Source organism: Sus scrofa, chromosome 6, assembly GCF_000003025.6.
Source record: "Sus scrofa isolate TJ Tabasco breed Duroc chromosome 6, Sscrofa11.1, whole genome shotgun sequence".
Taxonomy (NCBI): Eukaryota; Metazoa; Chordata; class Mammalia; order Artiodactyla; family Suidae; genus Sus; species Sus scrofa.
Window position 1 is genome coordinate 56,459,157 of NC_010448.4, and position 12,222 is coordinate 56,471,378.

The window sequence follows — 12,222 nt, forward strand, 5'->3', positions numbered from 1 at the left end:
TCTGCTGAGACCTTCCTTTGGAAGCTGTCAGAGGGCTCTGCAGACTCCCTTCTTCAAGAAGGCATTCGACCTCATCCATTTCATCGTCGCCTTCCTCTCCCAATGCAGAGTCTCCTGAATCCTCAGGAATCACCATGTTCAAGGCAGCACTTTCCTTCAACCAACAGACTTTGTCTTACCCTTGGAGAAGCTGCCCTGGTCCTTCGGCTTCCTGCCTCTCACAGTCTTTTCAATCTTTTTACTCCTTTGGAAGTTCTCCTTACACACCTCCCCAGTCTCCTCTTTCATGCTCTCTTCATCTGGACCTAATTTCCTACTCAGGATGGGTGTTTTCCCATGACCTCTTGGTTTTGCAGTCTGGCGATGTCTCTGTACCCCTGGAGGGCATAACGCAAACCCTTAAAAGCATAACATGCATGCGGAAAATCATGCGCTTCGTAAGTGTGCTGGCAAGATGAATTTTCACAAAGAAAGTACAACAATGTAAGCAGAGACCAGAGGTCACATCGGAGCTATAGCTGCTGGCCTAGGCCACAGCCACAGCAACTCAGGATCCAGGCTGAATCTGCAACCCACACCACAGCTCGTGGCAAGGCCAGATCCTTCACGCAGTGATCAATGCCCGGCATTGAACCTGCAACCTCATGGTTCCTAGGGTTTCTGATGTGCCACAATGTGAACACACACCCAGACACCCAGAAGTTTTTTTCCTTTTTTTTTTTTTTTTGTTGTTGTTGTTGTTGTCTTTTTAGGGCCACACTTGCAGCATATGGAAATTCCCAGGCTAGGGCACAGCAATGCCTGCTCCTTAACGCACTGAGCAAGGCCAGGATGGAACCCGCATCCCCATGGAGAGTAGTTGGGTTTGTTTGCCACTGAGCCACGATGAGAACTCTGGGAACTGCTTTTTTTTTTTTTTTTTTTTTTTTTAAATAAACTTTTGTGTGTGTGTGTCTTTTTAGGGCTGCATCCACAGCATATATCCACAGCATATAGAAGTTTCCAGGCTAGGGGTTAAATCGGAGCTGTAGCTGCTGGCCTTCAGCAATGCCACGGCAGCACTGGATTGTTAACCCATTGAGCTAGTCGGGGGATTGAACCTTCGTCCTCATGGATACCAGTCAGATTCATTTCTGTTGAGGCCTGACAGTGACTCCTCAAGTGCGTGTTCTGATCGGGACTTTCTTCTTGACCAAACGTGAGTCAGCCTCCTCCGAGGCCTGCAAGGGAAGCAAAATTGGCCACCCCAATAGGTGCCTCTTTGGTGTGGGGATTATTTGGAGCTGAAAACAGCCCAGGCCCAAAAGACTCAGGGAGAACCTTTGAACTTCTCCCCCTAACTGCCTACAGAGTGTAGATCGGGGGTCTGTGGTAACGGCAAAATATTAGAAACAATCCATCCGTCAGGCCTAAATACATGATTCTGAGTCGCAGACCCACTGGAAGGGATGCAACTCTATAGAAAAAGTGAGGATGCTCTTTCTGATTTGGAGAAATTTCCAGGATTCACTGTTGGGAGGACAAAACGATGCAGGTGGTACAAATCCAAGGAACACAGGCAACAATGCATTGTGACTGCAGGACCCCCTGTTTGGGTGGGTGGTGAGGACACAATGATTGGGGGGAAAGAACCAAGGGCAGGGCGTTCCCTGGTGGTTCAGCAGGTGAAGGAGCTGGCGTCACTGCGGTGGCACAGGTTCCCTGGCCCTGGGAACTTTCCTCAGCTGAGAGAAAGATAGTGAAAGAAGGAAGGCAGGGAAAAAAAGAAAGAAAGAAAGAAAGAAAGAGGAGTTCTCATGGTGGCCCAGTAGTAACAAACTGGCCTAGTATGCCTGAGGATTCAGGTTCGATCCCTGGCCTTGCTCAGTGGGTTAAGGATCCGAGAAATGCTGAGGGCTGTGGTGTAGGTTGCAGTTTCAGCGTGGATCTGGGGTTGCTGTGGCTGTGGTGTAGGCTGGCCGCTGTAGCTCTGATTCAACCAACCAGCCTGGGAATCTACCCATGAGGTTGCGGGTTTGATTCCTATGTCTTGGGTGTGGCCCACAAAAGCCGAAAAAGGAAAGAGAGAAAGAAAGGTAGGTGGGTGGGAGTGAGGCCTGTCAATCTTTTATTTATTTATTTTTTGGCAGCACCCATGGCATATGGAAGTTTCTGGGTCAGGGATTGAATCCCAGCCACAGTTGTGGCAATGCCCCATCCTTAACCCACTGGGCCTCAAGAGAACTCCCCTGTCAACTTTTACCTTTTAAAAATTATCTAGGAGTTCCCATCGTGGCTCAGTGGTTAACGAATTTGACTGGGAACCATGAGGTTGCAGGTTCAATCCCTGGTCTTGCTCAGTGGGTTAAGGATCCAGCATTGCCGTGAGCTGTGGTGTAGGTTGCAGATGTGGTTGGGATCCCGAGTTGCTGTGGCCCTGGCCTGGGCGGTGGCGGCTGCTCCCATTCCACCCCTAGCCTGGGAAGCTACACATGCCGAGGGAGTGACCCAAGAAATGGCAAAAAGAGAAAAAACAAAGTTTTATTGAAGTGTAGTTGATTTAAAATGTGATACTTTCTGCTGTACAACAAAGTGATTCAGTTATACATGTAGACACATTAGTTTTTTTCTAGATCCTTTTCCCATCAAAACCATGACAGAATATTGGGTGAGTGTCCTGTGCCAGACGGCAGGTCCCCTGTGGCCAGTCGTTCCATACACCACCGTGGGCATCTGCCAACCCCAAACCCCCACTCCATCCCCTCCCCCTCCCTTGGGGTAACCCTGTGTTTTCAAAGCCTGTGCGTCTATATAACTAATTTATTGTGATGCATATCAGTCTGTATTTAATTTTATTATTCTTATTTATTTGGCTGTGCCTATGGCACGTGGAAGTTCCTGGGCCAGAACGTGAACCCGTGCCACCTCATTGACCCAAGCAGAGTGGCAGTCCAAGCCACTGCAGTGACAAGGCCAGGTCCCTAAGCCTCTGTGCCAGCAGAGCACTCCTAGTCTCTATTTCGTTTAATGATGCATTTCTGTATCCTGGTGGGACCCTAAGATCCTTTTTATTTTTTTAATTTTTTTTTTAAATTTTTTATCTTTTTGCTATTCCTTTGGGCCGCTTCCGTGGCATATGGAGGTTCCCAGGCTAGGGTCTAATGGGAGCTGTAGCCGCTGGCCTACACCAGAGCCACAGCAATGCGGGATCCGAGCCGCATCTGCAACCTACACCACAGCTCAGAGCAACGCCAGATCATTAACCCACTGAGCAAGGGCAGGGACTGAACCTGCAGCCTCATGGTTCCTAGTCGGATTCGTTAACCACTGCGCCATGACGGGAACTACCCCTAAGATCCTTTTGACAGATGTTATTGTTTTTTTTTTTTTTTTTTTTTGGCTTTTTTGTAGGGCCACACCCATGGCATATGGAAGTTCCCAGGCTAGGGGTCCAGTTAGAGCTCCAGCTGCCAGCCTGTGCCACAGCCACAGCAACATGGGATCCAGGTCATGTCTTTGACCTACACCACAGCTCATGGCAACACTGGATCCCCAACCCACTGAGTGAGGCCAGGGATCGAACCTGCATCCTCGTGGATACGCGTCAGATGTGTTTCCACTGCACCCCACTGGGAACTCCACTGCTGTTTTTGAATTCACCCATCCAATTCTGCTCAAAAACAGTTTTCTCAATCAGTTCACTAAAAAAAATGGATGATGAGTTTCTTATGGGAGACTAAGCACCATCTGACCACAGCAACAAAGGCAGGGAGGGGTTCCCTTGTGGCTCAGTGGGTTAAGGACCTGGCATTGTCAGTGCTGTGGATCAGGGGGTTTGATCCCTGGCCCAGGAACTTCTGCAAGTAGCGGGCACTGACAAACAAACAAACAAACAAAACCAAAAAACAAAGGCAGGGAGACAGTTCTTCCAGACAAAGGCACTCACAGACCACTGGGCAGTGGAAATAAATGCCCGGATAAAAAATCCACGATGCCCAGTTACATTAGACCCTCAAGGAAGCAATGGATCATCTTTGACTCAAAGAATCCTTATATGGTAGAGGCTCAACGGTGAATATTTTCCGCAGTTCATCCTGAACGCGAGGTAAACCGAGGTCCAAAGAATCCATCAACATAATGCAACATGTTCACCAATAAAAGGAAACAAAGCAGGCACAGGATCACCTTGTTATCAAATTGATCCCCTGGACCCATGCCCGGGGCCCGACCCAGGGGCTGACTCCTTGTCTCAGCCAGGCAGGTTCTATTTTTTTTTTTAATTAAAATATAGTGGATGGACAATGTTGTGCCAACTTCTGCTGTACAGCAAAGTGATCCAGTCATATATATATAAATTCTTTTTCTCGTATTATCTTCCATTAGCTTTTATCCCCAGAAACTGGATCAAGTTCCCTGCAGGGAGATCCTTTTCCCACTTGGATTCGAGCCTATAAGGAAACAGTGCTGAGACTGGAACAGCACAAATTTCATTCAACGGCCAGAGAAGGGAGAAGCAGGAACTTAATTTGCCAATCAGCCTCTCAACCCAATTCAGGTGGAGACTCTTAATTCTGGCGGAGACACTGGGCATCTAGGAGGGTGGAGGGGAAAGGGAGGGGACTGGGAAGAGAGGGAGGGATAGTCATCGCTTCTCTAATGTGGTTTGGACCCCAAAGGGAGGCACCTCTCCTTTCCAGTCCTTGTAAGGGCTTGTTCTGGTGGTCGTCATGGCAACCATCCCGGGTCAGGGCGCCGGTGGGTGTGTCGCTTAGCAGCATCCTCGTGTGTTATCATGAGTGCATATGAGCTCCAGGTCCACTGGAGGTCAAATCACAGGCTAGCTTGTTCTCATCAGTTCTTGTTTTCTCTTTGCAGCCTCCTCCCGAAACTTCCGTAGGAGCAACTGGTTTCTGTTGAAGAGAGGGGCAGGGGTGTCATTCTGGGGCACCAGCCTTGGTAAAAACCTCCGTATGCCTGGTAAAAGCGTTTGTCCTAAAAAACCCCCCAAATGTGGTCACAGTGAAACAAAAACGCCTCAGCCTCAAAGCCAGCCTAAACCCAGATTGGGAGCTGAACCCACAGATTTTGTTGTTTTGGCTTTCTAGGGCGGCACCTACGACACAGGGAGCTCCCCAGGCTAGAGGTCAAATTGGCACTGCAGCTGCCAGCCTACACCACAGCCACAGCAACACAGGATCCGAGCCACGACTGCGACCTACACCACAGCTCACGGTAACGCCAGATCCTTAAGCCCTGAGCGAGGCCAGGGATCGAACCCACCACCTCATGGTTCCTAATCGGACTTGTTTTCACTGTGCCACAATGGGAACTCCCTGGACCCACAGTTTTGTTTTGTTTTGTTTTTTTTTTTAATTCGAATCACTCACCTGATGTCTGGACCTACTGAAGCTCAGGTTCTTTGTGTCTCCGCACAGAAGCAATTGAGCGAGAGACCAAGGGATAGGCAAGAAATCGATTTATGCAGACAGGATGCTTGTGAGGGATACAGGCAGGCAGGCAAGGGGGCTCTGGCCCGAGGATCAGGTGGGCTACAGTTTTATGATCCAAGGAACGTGGGGGAGAGGGAAAGTCCACCTTCCTCACTCTTTGGGTAGAAGGCAGAGGTCAGGCTTACATCACCAGCTCCTTCTTCGTTTTGGGTAAGAACATACTTGAACTTGTGAGGTGCAACGAGGACGGTCGTGGTGCTGGTTCCAATCAGCAGAGGGGTGGTAACTTGTGCTAGATTATGTTGCATCATCTCGGGGTTCCCTATAAGGAGGGGCTCCTCCTCTGGAAGGTCCGCTTTCCCTTCCCTTCCTGTCCCGGGTCCTAAGGATGAGTATCTTGCTGAACTTGAAGACGGGCCTCACTTTATCTGTCCCTGGACACCTGAGGCCTTTTTGGTTTTATAGTCAGGCAAGCTGCTTCATTCCACAACATTCTCCTGGCTGTCGTGAGGGGTTAGGAGGATGATGATGGCTTTAGGGCAGCACCCATGGCATATGGAGGGTCCCAGGGGAGGGGCTGAATCAGAGCTATAGCTGCCAGGCTACACCCCAGCCACAGCCACAGCCACGCAGGATCTGAGCCTCGTCTGCACCCTACACGTGGCCGTGGCTGCGGCATAGGCCAGTGGCTACAGCTCTGATTGGACCCCTAGCCTGGGAACCTCCATATGCCACGGGGGTGGCACCCCCCAAAAAACCCCAAAAAAAGAGCCTGACCATCAGAGATCTTTAATCACAAAATGCAGCAGACAGCAGCCAGTCCTTGAACCTCCTCTCTGGTGGCTGCATTCCATCTTATCCATTTGCCTCCTGCCCACCATGCTGTTAGGCCCTTTTTTTCCCTAAGCAAATGTGATCTTCCTTCTCTTCTAAAGGTTCAGGCTCCCCACACAAGTGCTATCTTGGGAGCCCAGCCCGGTTTGCACTGCAACACCCTTCCCAGCTCACAGGGCACATCTTGTTACCTTCCTTTCCACAGCAGTTCTGTGCTTTTAGCTTCACGTCTCCATGCCAGGCTCTGCTCTGAGGATTTTCCTGGATAGCTGCATCAGCGGGGAAATCGATGCTAAGCGGATGTAACAAAGAATCCCCAAGTCCCAGGGACCGGATAAGATAGACCTTTCTTTCTGGGCTTGCAGGGCAAGTGTGTGGTTGATGCCCGGCCAGCAGGGGGCTCTGTTCCGCAAGCGCCTCCAGGGACCCAGGCTGGTGGGGTGTCTGCTCTCCACAACTGCTAACACCCCTTGTCCCAAGGTGGCCACGACCGTTGTCAGGCACCCCAGGCAGCAAGAAGATGGAAGGAAAAACATGGAGAGGATGCAGTTTTCCTAGGAGATCACAACCCATAAATCACAGCGATCATTCCACTGACACCCCATCCTCTAAACGTGGTCATGTGCCCACAGCAGCTGCAAGGGAGGGTGATGGAAATTGTCCCTCTGTGGCCCCCACGTGCCCAGAGAAAATTCAGAGTGTGCTGCCACTCCCCTAGAGACCGGAGGAGAGTGGCTGGCAGTCTCCATGGTTACTGCCAAAAGGCGGTGTTTTCCTGAGCAAACGAGCCGTTCAGGCCACGGTTTGTGGGCCTAGAAGGCAGAACTAACCCCAATCAGCTTTCAAACCAGCAAACGTGTTCTCCCTGCTCAAGGAGGGAAAAAAAGGCCTTCCCTGGGGGCAACATGGATGAAATAACAGGCAGCCCTGCTGGAAGGCTCCTGCCTGGAGCTTCTTGGCAAGAAACCTTCCCGCCTTGATCGGCAGATCCCTGCTCGTTTTGTGGACCAGCTCACTCCTCAGGCAGGAGATGAAGGGGTTCAGCGGGGCCCACACGATGGTGCTGAAGAAAGCAAGCCCCTTGGTGAGCTTCTGCCGCCCCGCCTGGGCGGGGCTCAGGTCCAGGAGGAGGCAGCTCCCGAGGCTGAGGGAGGCCCGAGGCTGTGGGAGGAGCAGGTGGAGGAGGCCTTGGGGCGGCCCCCTGGCGGAGGCGGGCGCCCGATGGTGCGGCTGCTGATGCGGACGTGGGACAGGCGGGTGACCGCCAGGGCGCCGGCCAGGGGGCACAGGGCTGCCAGGAAGGACCGGAGCTGCAGGGGCCTGGTGTCTGCACACACCAGCTGCAGCAAGGGCGTGCTGTCACAGAAGACGTGTCACAGGAGCAGCTGGGGCCCCAGAAGGGTAGGGAGAACAGCCAGGCGCTGGGCTCCGCGAGGACGCGGAGGCGGCCGGCCCAGCAGCGCAGCCCGAGCACGGGGCAGAGCCGGGGGCTCAGGAGGGCCGGGTACCGCAGGGCCCGGCGGCTGGCCAGGTGGCGGTCCGCGGACATGACCGCCCGCAGCAGGGACTCGGCGGTGCCCAGGACGAAGGAGAGCTCCGTCTGGGCGAAGCATCTGGCTCTGGAGATGGTCCCTTGTCCCGTGACCAGGGGGATGCGCACCTGCGGGGCGATGGCGGAGGTGAAGCCCACCTCCAGCCGTGAGAAGTGCGGGAGGAAGGAATCCATCCGGGAGGCGAGGCGGCGGTCAGCCAGGGTCAAGGTGACCACGAGCAGGTTGCCCAGGAGAGGCAGCAGGTAAGTGACCCGAGCTCAGCGCAGAGCAGGAGCTGGGGTGCCCGCACGTGGGTGACCCCCAAGAGCACAAACGCCAGCAGTGCGGTGCGGTTGGCGGCACGGCCTGGCCCGGGGGTCCCGTCTGGGAAGGCAGCCGAGCGTGGGGGTTCGGTGTGCCCACTCGGGAGTCAGGGCAACCTGCTTTGGTCCTGGCTCTGTGGCTTGGCCTGGCTGGGGCTCAGCGCTTCATCAGGAAGGCAGGATGCTAAGAGGACCCATCCCATGGGGTGCTTGTGAAGAAGAAATGAATGGCAACCTGGAACAGGGCCTGGCGGGTGATAACACCCTCCCGGATGCTGGCTATTATCTGTATATAATGGACAAAGCATCGTTTGCTTTCGTCAGAAAAATTTTCCTCTTGCCCCTACCCAGTTTGCTGGGTAAATTCTTTGATAATCCGCTGAGGGGTGAGTCCTGTTCTTTGGTGGGCTGTTATTTTGGATTGAACGAGTTAATACAGGTGGGAACCAGGCACGAGTAATGGAGAGAATTGGGGGTTTGCTTGTCACAGCTATTTATCTATCTGTTTGCTTGTATTTATGAATTGTAAGGTAACATCCATTTCCAGACGTGCATATGTCATCCCTGAACATTCAGTGCCTTTTCTCAAATGGAACAGACAATTGCCACCAGCACCCGGGTCGAGACACAGAATAGGACCTCATGCCCCTTCTTGGCAGAACGCCCTCTCCCAAAGGTGTGCACAGGGAAGGGATAGGGGAGGGGAGAGGTGAGGGGGTGTTGGGCAGCTGGAAGAGTCTTGACAGTTCTGAGCTCCCAGGAACTACTGTATCACATCGATACTCTCAGCCTCCTATGGCTGCTGGATGCCTCCTCTGTGCTCACCTGAAACACACTCACGCCTAGACCAGCTCTGGCCCATGGGCGAGATAACCTGCATCACAAACCCAAGCCCCAGGTGTTCTTTTGGATTTTCTAGGAGCCACATGAATAGACTGAGGAAACAGAAACAGGTGCAGGGGGTGTGTGGAACAGGTTTTATCTGACCCCGTGGGTATAAGCGTTATCATTTCCACGTGCCATCACTGTGAAAAGGCCGTAGGTGAATTGTGTTACATTCCTTTTTATTTGTTTGCTTATGTGTTTGTGGTCTCTGTGTTCAGACTCAGGTGTGAGTTCACACTCACAGCCCAGACCCTTGCAGAGCAGGCACGGTTCGAGGGCCCAGTGTCGGCAGGCGGCTCAGGGCTCCCGCACGGGGACCGCTGTGGTTTTGATACCCCCACCACCTCCTTCAGGCTGCAGTCAAACTCTATTTCTCTTAGAACCAGGAAGTGCTCCCCTGACCTCAGTTCCTTCCCCAAAGCCTCTTCAGCATCCCCTCCTGCTCTGTCCCCAGTTTTCTGGAAGATGGTGGGACTGGCATCCAGACGACAGGCAGTGACGTTTTTACCTGGCATTTACAGTCGTCTTTGTCACAAAGGGTCCAAGACTGGATCTAGAGTTTTCTTGGAGAAGCATATGGCACAAAGCAGAGGCAAAGGAGAAGGTGACCCACACAATGAGCCAAAGCGACAGAGACAAGGACAGGCCCTGGAGGGGAAAAGAGAGAAACACAGTCAACGCAGACAGATGCTGAAGGAAGGAGAAAGGCAGGGAGGGTCCAGGTTGGGGCAGAGAAGCCGATGAAGACCAGGTAAGACAGAGAACTGGAGATGAAGGAATGAAAGAGCTAGGAGCTGGCAGATAGAGCAAGAAAAAGAAGGTGCAGAGAGAGCACAGAAAAGAAAAAACATGTAGAATGAGTCAGGGATCAGAGAGAGCCCATGAGCAAAAACGATTTTGAAAACCTAAGGGGTTCTTGGATGGCGCTGGTAAGAACGGGGCTCCCCTGGTCCCCTCAGGTCACTGTTATTTCAGATTCGGGGGTACAGCCCAGATGGACATGTGAGGAAGGCTTTGTCCTCCCCAGTTCTTACCCGGGGAGTTCCCAAGAGGTAGGTGGGTCAGGCCTCGGGGACCCAGGAAACTCTGCAAACTTAGAATCAATCTTTGTTTTCTTTTTTTTTTTTTTTTGCCATTTCTAGGGCTGCTCCTGGGGCATATGGAGGTTCCCAGGCTAGGTGTCTAATCAGAGCTGTAGCCGTCAGCCTACACCAGAGCCACAGCAACCTGTGACCCAAGCTGCATCTGCCACCTACACCACAGCTCACGGCAACGCCGGATCCTTAACCCACTGAGCAAGGCCAGGGATGGAACCCGAAACCTCATGGTTCCTAGTCGGACTTGTTTCCGCTGAGCCACGACGGGGACTCCTCCATCAGTTCATTTTCTGTCCTTCCTCTTCCCCTTGAGCAGTGAAGCAAGAATCAGCCCCACTGGACTCACACAGTTGATGACTGTTCATTCCTGGTGTCCCCAGGTTTAGCCCTGTCATAGTCACCGTCATGCTGACATTTGTGAAGTATCCGCTCTAGTGGGTCTCAGTGAATTTGTTTCCTGCCGGGATCCCCCTTCTTTTGCTGAGAAGATCTCAGCCATCTCTTTGTGCAGTTTCTCTGGCTAGTGTGTGAGAAACCCCTGGCCGTCTCGGTCATTCCCTCCTTTCTCCAGGATGCTCCATTTTAGCTGGTGAAGGATGCTAAGGTCTGATGTTTGTGTTTGGGAAACAGAGATGGAAAAGCCAGTAGTGTTCCAGACAAAAAGTCATACAAGGTGTAAATTGTATGGACGCGTTCATCCAGTCCTGGTGTTGAATTCTCGTTGATCTTTGGTCAGCAGGGACACAAAGCGACCAGGTTTTCCGTGAGAGTCCTAGAATTTCTTACCCAGCCCGCTGGTATGGTCCAAAAGGTATCAGAAACCTCTCAGTCCAGAAAGCCAAGTCCTTTCTATGAATCTTCTTGAAGATAAAACTTTTTTTTTTCTTTCTTTTTTTCTTTTGGCCATGTTTGTGGCACATGCGGGACTTCCCAGGCCAGGGATGGAAACTGTGCCACAGCAGCAACCTGAGTCGTAGCAGTGAGAATGCCAGATCCTTAACCCCCTAGACCATCTGGAAACTCCAAAGATGAAGCATGTTTGCAAAAGCACAAAGGACAGAAGACTTCAAGTGCCATGATTAAATATCTGATTGCAGGAGTTCCCGTCCTGGTGCAGCAGAAATGAATCTGTCTAGGAACCATGAGGTTGCAGGTTTGATCCCTGGCCTCGCTCAGTGGGTTAAGGATCCGGCGTTGTCGTGAGCTGTGGTGTAGTTTACTGATGTGGCTCAGATCTGGCCTTGCTGGGTCTGTGGTGTAGGCCCACAGCTACAGCTCTGATTGGATCCCTAGCCTGGGCACTTCCATATGGCACGGGTGGGGCCCTAAAAAGCAAAAAAAAAAAAAAAAAAAAAAAAAAAAAAAGAAAGAAAGAAAACAGAAAAATGTTCATGTAAGAGTCAACTACTACATGTAAGTCCCTTTTGATAGTTTGTGCTCAGTGTCACTTGATGCGTGTCATGGTCTTGTCACCCCTTCACCACCACCTGCCATTCCCCTGCCGCCACCACCATCCTGCCCTTCTCCACTTCCTGCTCCTGGGCTTCCTTCCCTGAGGAGCGGGGCTCCTCTGCTCTGACATCCAGGTCCCCTGCTCTGCCTGTGTGCTCAGCTCTTCTCCAGCAAACAGAGCTGCTTGGAGAAGGGGCCCAGGTCACCCTCCCCTTTGTCTCCTCCCTCCCTTCCTGCAAGGCTGGGTGCAGGCAGGATGCTTGTTCAATGCTTTTGTTGCCTGACTTCACAGCAGAGGTTTTAAGCTCCCCTTCTCCTGGGTGGGGTGCAGCTGGGCTTGGGGGTTGCCCACCCTGGAGCATCTCAGGCCACGTGCAGACTGTGGAGAGTTGAGTAGAGTAAGAAGACTGGGAGGGAGCAGGGATGTAAGCGGGGTCCCCGGTCTTGCAGCCCCCACTTCTCAGGGTCCTTGCTGATCAAAGGAACTCAAGTGTCCACAGAAATAATCGATAAACAATCTGTCATAAGAATAGGAAAGAGGGAGCTCCTGGTGTGGCGCAGTAGAAATGAATCTGACTAGTATCCATGAGGATGCAGGTTTGATCCCTGGCCTCTCTCAAAGGGTTAAGGATCTGGCATGGCTGTCGGCCAGCCATGGGGTAAGTCACAG

At 52.2% G+C, this 12,222-nt stretch overlaps 1 long non-coding RNA gene and 1 pseudogene across 1 annotated transcript; both read left to right on the forward strand.

Annotated features, from left to right (window-relative positions):
* LOC110261041 lies at positions 3,372–4,962 on the forward strand. The gene is made up of 2 exons (XR_002344781.1): positions 3,372–4,534; positions 4,855–4,962. It is a non-coding gene; the product is annotated as an uncharacterized LOC110261041 (long non-coding RNA).
* The window catches only part of LOC100620251, a 41,858-nt pseudogene continuing 37,700 nt past the window's right edge, over positions 8,065–12,222 (forward strand).